The sequence below is a fragment of the Palaemon carinicauda genome, chromosome 11 (assembly GCF_036898095.1).
Source record: "Palaemon carinicauda isolate YSFRI2023 chromosome 11, ASM3689809v2, whole genome shotgun sequence".
NCBI lineage: Eukaryota > Metazoa > Arthropoda > Malacostraca > Decapoda > Palaemonidae > Palaemon > Palaemon carinicauda.
This window is the reverse complement of record NC_090735.1, coordinates 2,334,526-2,344,525: the sequence shown is the minus strand read 5'-3', so window position 1 is coordinate 2,344,525 and position 10,000 is coordinate 2,334,526. Positions and strand designations below refer to the sequence as shown.

Genomic DNA, 10,000 nt, shown 5'->3' with positions numbered 1-10,000 from the left:
AGAGTTTTCCTTTTGGGTAAAATCACAGACAAACCAAAATGACTGGAAGGGTTTTCCTTTTGGGTAAAATTACAGTCAAACCAAAATGACTGGAAGATTTTTCCTTTTGGGTAAAATTACAGTCAAACCAAAATGACTGGAAGGGTTTTCCTTTTGGGTAAAATCACAGACAAACCAAAATGACTGGAAGGGTTTTCCTTTTAGGGTCAAACCAAAATGACTGGAAGGGTTTTCCTTTTGGGTAAAATTACAGTCAAACCAAAATGACTGGAAGGGTTTTCCTTTTGGGGTCAAACCAAAATGAATAGAAAAGTTTTCCTTTTGGGTAAAATCACAGACAAACCAAAATGACTGGAAGGGTTTTCCTTTTGGGGTCAAACCAAAATGACTGGAAGGGTTTTCCTTTTGGGTAAAATCACAGACAAACCAAAATGACTGGCAGGGTTTTCCTTTTGGGTAAAATTACAGTCAAACCAAAATGACTGAAAGGGTTTTCCTTTTGGGTAAAATTACAGACAAACCAAAATGACTGGCAGGGTTTTCCTTTTGGGTAAAATTACAGTCAAACCAAAATGAGGGTTTTCCTTTTGGGTAAAATTACAGTCAAACCAAAATGAGGGTTTTCCTTTTGGGTAAAATTACAGACAAACCAAAATGATTGGAAGGGTTTTCCTTTTGGGGTCAAACCAAAATGAATAGAAAAGTTTTCCTTTTGGGTAAAATCACAGACAAACCAAAATGACTGGAAGGGTTTTCCTTTTGGGGTCAAACCAAAATGACTGGAATGGTTTTCCTTTTGGGTAAAATCACAGACAAACCAAAATGACTGGAAGGGTTTTCCTATTGGGTCAAACCAAAAGGAATAGAAAAGTTTTCCTTTTGGGTAAAATCACAGTCAAACCAAAATGACTGGAAGGGTTTTCCTTTTGGGGTCAAACCAAAATTAATAGAAAAGTTTTCCTTTTGGGTAAAATCACAGACAAACCAAAATGACTGGAAGGGTTTTCCTTTTGGGGTCAAACCAAAATGAATAGAAAAGTTTTCCTTTTGGGTAAAATCACAAACAAACCAAAATGACTGGAAGGGTTTTCCTTTTGGGTAAATTTACAGTCAAACCAAAATGACTGGAAGGGTTTTCCTTTTGGGGTCAAACCAAAATGACTGGAAGAGTTTTCCTTTTGGGTAAAATCACAGACAAACCAAAATGACTGGAAGGGTTTTCCTTTTGGGTAAAATTACAGTCAAACCAAAATTAATAGAAAAGTTTTCCTTCTGGGTAAAATCACAGACAAACTAAAATGACTGGAAGGGTTTTCCTTTTGGGTAAATTTACAGTCAAACCAAAATGACTGGAAGGGTTTTCCTTTTGGGTAAAATCACAGACAAACCAAAATGACTGGAAGGGTTTTCCTTTTGGGTAAAATCACAGACAAACCAAAATGACTGGAAGGGTTTTCCTTTTGGGTAAAATCACAGACAAACCAAAATGACTGGCAGGGTTTTCCTTTTGTGTAAAATCATAGACTAACCAAAATGACTGGAAGGGTTTTCATTTCGGGTAAAATCACAGTCAAACCAAAATGACTGGAAGGGTTTTCCTTTTGGGTAAATTTACAGTCAAACCAAAATGACTGGAAGGGTTTTCCTTTTGGGTAAAATCACAGACAAACCAAAATGACTGGAAGGGTTTTCCTTTTGGGTAAAATCACAGACAAACCAAAATGACTGGAAGGGTTTTCCTTTTGGGTAAAATCACAGACAAACTAAAATGACTGAAAGGGTTTTCCTTTTGTGTAAAATCATAGACTAACCAAAATGACTGGAAGGGTTTTCATTTCGGGTAAAATCACAGTCAAACCAAAATGACTGGAATGGTTTTCCTTTTGGGTAAAATCACAGACAAACCAAAATTACTGGAAGTGTTTTCCTTTTGGGTAAATTTACAGTCAAACCAAAATGACTGGAAGGGTTTTCCTTTTGGGTAAAATCACAGACAAACCAAAATGACTGGAAGGGTTTTCCTTTTGGGGTCAAACTAAAATGACTGGAAGGGTTTTCCTTTTGGGTAAAATCCCACACAAACCAAAATGACTGGAAAAGTTTTCTTTTTGGGTAAAATTACAGTCAAACCAAAATAACTGGCAGGGTTTTCTTTTTGGGTAAAATTACTTTCAAACTTAAATAACTAGCAGGTTTTTCTTTTTGGGTGAAATCCCAATCAAAATAGAATAACTGGCAGGGTTTTCATTTTGGGTAAAATTACAGTCAAACCAAAATAACTGGCAGGGTTTTCTTTTTGGGTGAAATTACAGTCAAACCTAAATAACTGGCAGGGTTTTCATTTTGGGCAAAATTACATTCAAACCAAAATAACTGGCAGGGTTTTCATTTTGGGTAAAATTACAATCAAACCAAAATAACTGGCAGGGTTTTCTTTTTGGGTAAAATTACTTTCAAACCTAAATAACTAGCAGGTTTTTCTTTTTGGGTAAAATCCCAGTCAAAATAGAATAACTGGCAGGGTTTTCATTTTGGGTAAAATTATATTCAAACCAAAATAACTGGCAGGGTTTTCATTTTGGGTAAAATTACAGTCAAACCAAAATAACTGGCAGGGTTTTCTTTTTGGGTAAAATTACTTTCAAACCTAAATAACTAGCAGGTTTTTCTTTTTGGGTAAAATCCCAGTCAAAATAGAATAACTGGCAGGGTTTTCATTTTGGGTAAAATTATATTCAAACCAAAATAACTGGCAGGGTTTTCATTTTGGGTAAAATTACAGTCAAACCAAAATAACTGGCAGGGTTTTCTTTTTGGGTAAAATTACTTTCAAACCTAAATAACTAGCAGGTTTTTCTTTTTGGGTAAAATCCCAGTCAAAATAGAATAACTGGCAGGGTTTTCATTTTGGGTAAAATTACAGTCAAACCAAAATAACTGGCAGGGTTTTCTTTTTGGGTAAAATTACAGTCAAACCAAAATAACTGGCAGGGTTTTCTTTTTGGGTAAAATTACTTTCAAACCTAAATAACTAGCAGGTTTTTCTTTTAGGGTAAAATCCCAGTCAAAATAGAATAACTGGCAGGGTTTTCATTTTGGGTAAAATTACAGTCAAACCAAAATAACTGGCAGGGTTTTCTTTTTGGGTAAAATTACAGTCAAACCTAAATAACTGGCAGGGTTTTCTTTTTGGGTAAAATTACAGTCAAACCAAAATAACTGGCAGGGTTTTCTTTTTGGGTAAAATTACAGTCAAACCAAAATGATTGTTAGGTTTTCCTTTTGGGTAAAATTACAGTCAAACCAAAATGACTTCCAGAGTTTTCTTTTTGGGTAAAATTACAGTCAAACCAAAATGATTGTTAGGATTTCCTTTTGGGTAAAATTACAGTCAAACCAAAATGACTTCAAGAGTTTTCTTTTTGGGTAAAATTACAGTCAAACCAAAATGATTGTTAGGTTTTCCTTTTGGGTAAAATTACAGTCAAACCAAAATGATTTCAAGAGTTTTCTTTTTGGGTAAAATTACAGTCAAACCAAAATGATTGTTAGGTTTTCCTTTTGGGTAAAATTACAGTCAAACCAAAATGACTGACAGGGTTTCCATTTTGGGTAAAATCACAGTCAAACCTAAATAACTGGAAGGGTTTTCATTTACGGTAAAATCCCAGTCAAAATGGAATAACTGGCAGGGTTTTCCTTTTGGGTAAAATCACAGACAAACCAAAATGACTAGAAAAGTTTTTCTTTTTGGGTAAAATTACAGTCAAACCAAAATGACTGACAGGGTTTCCATTTTGGGTAAAATCCCAGTCAAAATAGAATAACTGGCTTAATTTTCATTTTTGGTAAAATCACTGTCAAACCAAAATGACTGGAAGGGTTTTTCATTTAGGGTAAATTCACATACAAACCAAAATAACTGAATGGGAAAACTGAAGAACCACGAAAACGAATTAACACCAACGAAAGTGTCTGGCAACAAGCAACTCACCAAACGCAGCATTGTCGTCTTCAGGAATCTCAAAGATTCTTCCAGGAAAGTTGGTTCGCTCCACGTGGCCGCGATACAAACTAAGTGCTGAAGTAAGACACAACCCTTTAAATGCAGACTCAACATGCAAGTGAGGAAAAAAGGGGGAGGGGGGTTTGAGGGGATGGGATAGTGGGTAGATAGGGGAGGGGCATCATCCACGAAGCTTAAGACCTGTTTTTTTTTTTTCCTCCAGTTCTGTCTCCCCCCTCTTCTTCTCCCCTTCTTCTACTTCTTCTTCCTCCCCTTCTTCTTCTTCTCTTCTTCTTCTTCTTCCCCTTCTTCTTCTTCTTCTTCTACTTCTTCTTCCAACGTGGTGTTCAGACTGAACAGGATCATGGGCCAACTCCCTCGTCAATCTGATATTTATAAAAAGTGAAAGTGTCCAGGAACAGGCACATTCATAAACTACAAATAAAAAAAAAAAAAAAACATTTATCTGAACATAAACTCTATTTGTTAATGACAAGCCTAACCGAGTCGCAGTGCGTGTTATTAACATTTTTGGATATTTACGTCCCGGTTAACCTTGAAACGACCGCGAAGGGGTACGTCATTTTGAGCCCACTGACAACCAACTCTCCTCCCATTCTCACCGAAGACCCCCTATTGTTGGGGAGGGGAACTGGCGGGGATTGTGGGAAGGGGAACCAGTGGGGATTGTTGGGGAGGGGGTTAGCTATTCGGACGAATGGGGAGTATACCAAGGTGTGAGAGAGGAGGCATCCCGTAGGGCGAGTGCTGTCACTGGGTAGAAGAGAGAGAGAGAGAGAGAGAGAGAGAGAGAGAGAGAGAGAGAGAGAGAGAGAGAGAGAGAGAGAGCCTAAGTTACGCATTTCTTGATTACTTTGGGCTGTATTAGCAGTAACATAAATCAGTAATATATCTTGTAACTAGATTTTTTAAAGGCTACTCATGAATGACAGAGGTAAGGGACAGTGACATTGCCATTGCCTTAGCAAGAGGGACAATGCCCTAAAAACTGACCGTATTATACATATGATCAGCACCCAAGCCCCTTCTCCACCCAAGTTAGGACCAGAATGGGCCAGGCAATAGCTGCAGATGACTCAGAAGATAGACCTGTAGGTTTCCCCAAACACCCCATCCTCAGCTCGCAAGGATGGTGAGGTAGCACCGATCAAAGAAACTAACGAGTTTTAATGGAACTCTAACCCCAGTCTGGCTATCCGCAGGCAAGGACGAACTCCTCCTCCTTAGCTCCCAAGAAGAACGAGGTTGCAGTGGCCAAAGAAACTAACGAGTTTGAGTGGAACTCGAACCCCGGTCTGGCGATCACCAGGCAAGGACGAACTCCCCCCCCCCCCATCCTTAGCTCTAAAAAAGAACGAGGTTGCAGTGGCCAAAGAAACTAACGAGTTTGAGAGGAACTCGAACCCCAGTCTGGCGATCACCAGGCAAAGACGTCAAAAAACAGGCGACCACAATGGTGGCTGCATTGTATGCTAAAGAAGTATTTAACAATGAAGAGAGTCCCAAAGCAATTGAAAGGTAAAAGATCAGTGAAAAAACAAAAAAAAAACTATATAACGTTAGTCACGGAAGAGAATGTGGCGGTTCTTCGGATGTAAAATGGCAATGCCAAACAGAAAGAGAATTTAAAAACAGAAGGTAAAATGAACGAGTCTCTCAGGAAAAGGGATATCTCTCTCTCTCTCTCTCTCTCTCTCTCTCTCGCTCTCTCTCTCTCTCTCTCTCTCATGCATGGAATAGATTTCCACCGGATGTAGTAAACAGTAACGCGATAAACGAGTTCAGGATTAAGTCAAACAAGATCATAAGAACTCTAAATGCTTAAAGTGAATCGCTCTACCCAAGATCAAATGGAGTCTCCCCGGATGGACTAAAAAATCTTTGAGGCATTCAATATCCTTGTAACTCCTTTAACTCTCTCTCTCTCTCTCTCTCTCTCTCTCTCTCTCTCTCTCTCTCTCTCTCTCTCTCTCTCTCTCTAAATAAGCATTGTATTGGAAACGTCCCTGCCTGGTAATCCAGCTCAAACTCGTTAAGTATCCTTGGGCGCTGCAACCTTTCCATCCTTGTGAGCTAAGAATGTGGGGTTTGGGGGAGCCTATAGATCTACCTACTGAATCATCATCAGCCATTGCCTGGCCCTCCCTGGCCCTAGTTTGATGGAGAAGGGCTTTGCCCCGGATCATATGGATATATGGTCTGTCTATAGAGCATTGTCCTTCAAGCAAGGACATTGTCACTGTCCCTTGCCTCTGTCATTCATGAGAGGCCTTTATACCTTTAAAGCACTGGAATAGAAAGCAAGTAAACACCGTTTTTTTAAGCAGTCTAATCCCAAAATCTAATTACAGTAGTGCTTCAAAACTATTATCAGCTGTAGGAGCAGTCTTTTACCCAACTAATGATGTGAGCTCGAGTTAAAATTGACCAGATTCAAAATTAATGACTGAAAATTTTTCCTTTTCATGCATTACTATGACGAGGAAATATTTCTAAGTCAATATATGGAAACTTGTATCGATCTTTTCCCGCGCTTGAAAGAAACTTGTATCGAGTTTTTCCCACGGTTAAAAGAAACTTGTATCGAGTTTTTCCACGGTTAAAAGAAACTTGTATCGAGTTTTTCCCGCGCTTGAAAGAAACTTGTAACGAGTTTTTCCCGCGCTTGAAAGAAACTTGTATCGAGTTTTTCCCACGGTTAAAAGAAACTTGTATCGAGTTTTTCCACGGTTAAAAGCAACTTGTATCGAGTTTTTTCACGGTTAAAAGAAACTTGTATCGAGTTTTTCCACGGTTAAAAGAAACTTATATCGAGTTTTTCCACGGTTAAAAGAAACTTGTATCGAGTTTTTCCCACGGTTAAAAGAAACTTGTATCGAGTTTTTCCCACGGTTAAAAGAAACTTGTATCGAGTTTTTCCCACGGTTAAAAGAAACTTGTATCGAGTTTTTCCACGGTTAAAAGAAAATTGTATCGAGTTTTTCCATGGTTAAAAGAAACTTGTATCGAGTTTTTCCACGGTTAAAAGAAACCTGTATCGAGTTTTTCCATGGTTAAAAGAATTTTTTATCGAGTTTTCCATAGTTAAAAGAAACTTTTATCGAGTTTTTTCACGGTTAAAAGAAACTTGTATCGAGTTTTTCCACGGTTAAAAGAAACTTGTATCGAGTTTTTCCACGGTTAAAAGAAACTTGTATCGAGTTTTTCCATGGTTAAAAGAAACTTGTATCGAGTTTTTCCCGCGCTTGAAAGAAACTTGTATCGAGTTTTTCCCACGGTTAAAAGAAACTTGTATCGAGTTTTTCCACGGTTAAAAGAAACTTGTATCGAGTTTTTTCACGGTTAAAAGAAACTTGTATCAAGTTTTTCCACGGTTAAAAGAAACTTGTATCGAGTTTTTCCACGGTTAAAAGAAACTTGTATCGAGTTTTTCCACGGTTAAAAGAAACTTGTATCGAGTTTTTCCATGGTTAAAAGAAACTTGTATCGAGTTTTTCCACGGTTAAAAGAAACCTGTATCGAGTTTTTCCATGGTTAAAAGAATTTTTTATCGAGTTTTTCCATGGTTAAAAGAAACTTTTATCGAGTTTTTCCACGGTTAAAAGAAACTTGTATCGAGTTTTTCCACGGTTAAAAGAAACTTGTATCAAGTTTTTCCACGGTTAAAAGAAACTTGTATCGAGTTTTTCCCACGGTTAAAAGAAACTTGTATCAAGTTTTTCCACGGTTAAAAGAAACTTGTATCGAGTTTTTCCACGGTTAAAAGAAACTTGTATCGAGTTTTTCCCGCGCTTGAAAGAAACTTGTATCGAGTTTTTCCCGCGCTTGAAAGAAACTTGTATCGAGTTTTTCCCACGGTTAAAAGAAACTTGTATCGAGTTTTTCCCACGGTTAAAAGAAACTTGTATCGAGTTTTTCCACGGTTAAAAGAAACTTGTATCGAGTTTTTCCACGGTTAAAAGAAACTTGTATCGAGTTTTTCCCACGCTTGAAAGAAACTTGTATCGAGTTTTTCCACGGTTAAAAGAAACTTGTATCGAGTTTTTCCCACAGTTAAAAAAAACTTGTATCAAGTTTTTCCACGGTTAAAAGAAACTTGTATCGAGTTTTTCCCGCGCTTGAAAGAAACTTGTATCGAGTTTTTCCCGCGCTTAAAAGAAACTTGTATCGAGTTTTTCCACGGTTAAAAGAAACTTGTATCGAGTTTTTCCACGGTTAAAAGAAACTTGTATCGAGTTTTTCCCGCGCTTGAAAGAAACTTGTATCGAGTTTTTCCCACGGTTAAAAGAAACTTGTATCAAGTTTTTCCACGGTTGAAAGAAACTTATATCGATTTTTTCACTGTTAAAAGAAACTTGTATCGAGTTTTTCCACGATTAAAAGAAACTTGTAACGAGTTTTTCCCGCGCTTGAAAGAAACTTGTATCGAGTTTGTCCACGGTTAAAAGAAACTTGTATAGAGTCTTTCCACGGTTAAAAGAAACTTGTATCGAGCTTGTCCACGGTTAAAAGCAGTGAATAGCATCCCATTTATCCCGGAAGCTTTGGCAACGTCTACCAAAACAGGTTTCAAAACACAAAAAAAAAAAAAAAAAAAAATGATATTTAAGAATTTGCATATGCAAAACGAAAGCAGTTTTCCTTCCAGTAAGAAGTCACCAATAGAGCTTTTTCCCTTAGTAAGGCATGAAGCCAAAGTTAACTACTGCACTGTAATTGATAAGGGGCTACTTTCCTCTTGTTAAGGGTAGAAGAGACTTTAGTTATGGTAAGCACCTCTTCTATGAGAAGGACACTCCAAAATCAAACCATTGTTCACTAGTCTTGGGTAGTGCCATAGCCTCTGTACCATGGTCTTCCACTGTCTTGTATTATAGTTCTCTTGCTTGAGGGTACAATCGGGCACACTATTCTATCTTATTTCTCCTCCTCATTTTTTGTTAAAGTTTTTTTAGTTTATATAGGGTATATTTATTTTAATGTTGTTACTGTTCTTAAAATATTTTATTTTTTCTTGTTTCCATTCCTCACTGGGCTATCTTTCCTGTTGGGGCCCCTGGGCTTAGAGCATCCTGCTTTTCCAGCTAGGGTTGTAGGTTAGCAAGTAATAATAATAATAATAATAATAATAATAATAATAATAATAATAATAATAATAATAATAATGTGCCAATGCACCAGTTAGGTATTAACTGAAAAGCGTAGTGAATGCAATTAACCTTATTTGGACTCAGCATAAGTATATATACAACCTGTCCCAGTCAAGAATGACACAAAAATTCAAACACAATGACGCAAGATCATACAGGCATAAAGAGGTTATCAGTGCGAGGGGAGACCGATAATAACAATATACAATAAAGAAAATAAAAATACTGTACACACGGTACACCATCAAGCAAACAATTGCTCAAACCTTTGTTTTTTCTTTAAATGTATATCTTCCGGCCACTCTCCTGCTAAATTAAGAAGCTCGCGAGAATAAGGTTAGGGGGAAATATTTGTTTGTTTCCTAGTCTCTTCGTGAGCTCTTTGGGTCATAAGACGTCTTATAAATACACACAGAAAAAAAAATAGCAATGTTACATTAGTGGCATTTTATTTTGAATCTATTGTCATAAAAAAATAATAATCAAGTCAAATCATTAACAAAATACCATACTCTCTCTCTAATTTCATAGATCTGTGAAAGATTAATTGTTTTCTCTTTCATCATCATCTCCTCCTACACCTGTTAGATTTCGCCAGTCGTCTCTATATACCGCTTTTGAATCAATATTTCTCCATTCCTCATCTACTTCATGCTTCATATTCCTCAGCCATGAAGGCCTGGGTCTTCCAACTCTTCTAGCACCTTGTGGAGCCCAGTTGGAAGTTTATCTCACTCTGTATCAAATAATGTAGAACCCTGAACACCACCCATGACCTGTGACTTTCTTCTCTTACCGAAATGTCAGTCATAAAACAAAGCAA

At 37.3% G+C, this 10,000-nt stretch overlaps 1 long non-coding RNA gene across 1 annotated transcript in view; it reads right to left on the bottom strand.

Annotated features, from left to right (window-relative positions):
• The window catches only part of LOC137649935 (uncharacterized), a 14,685-nt gene extending 10,554 nt beyond the window's left edge, over positions 1-4,131 (bottom strand). The window contains exon 1 of the long non-coding RNA XR_011045879.1: positions 3,995-4,131. This is a non-coding gene — a long non-coding RNA (uncharacterized lncRNA). The remainder of the gene's footprint in view (positions 1-3,994) is intronic.
• Positions 4,132-10,000: the final 5,869 nt, after the last annotated feature.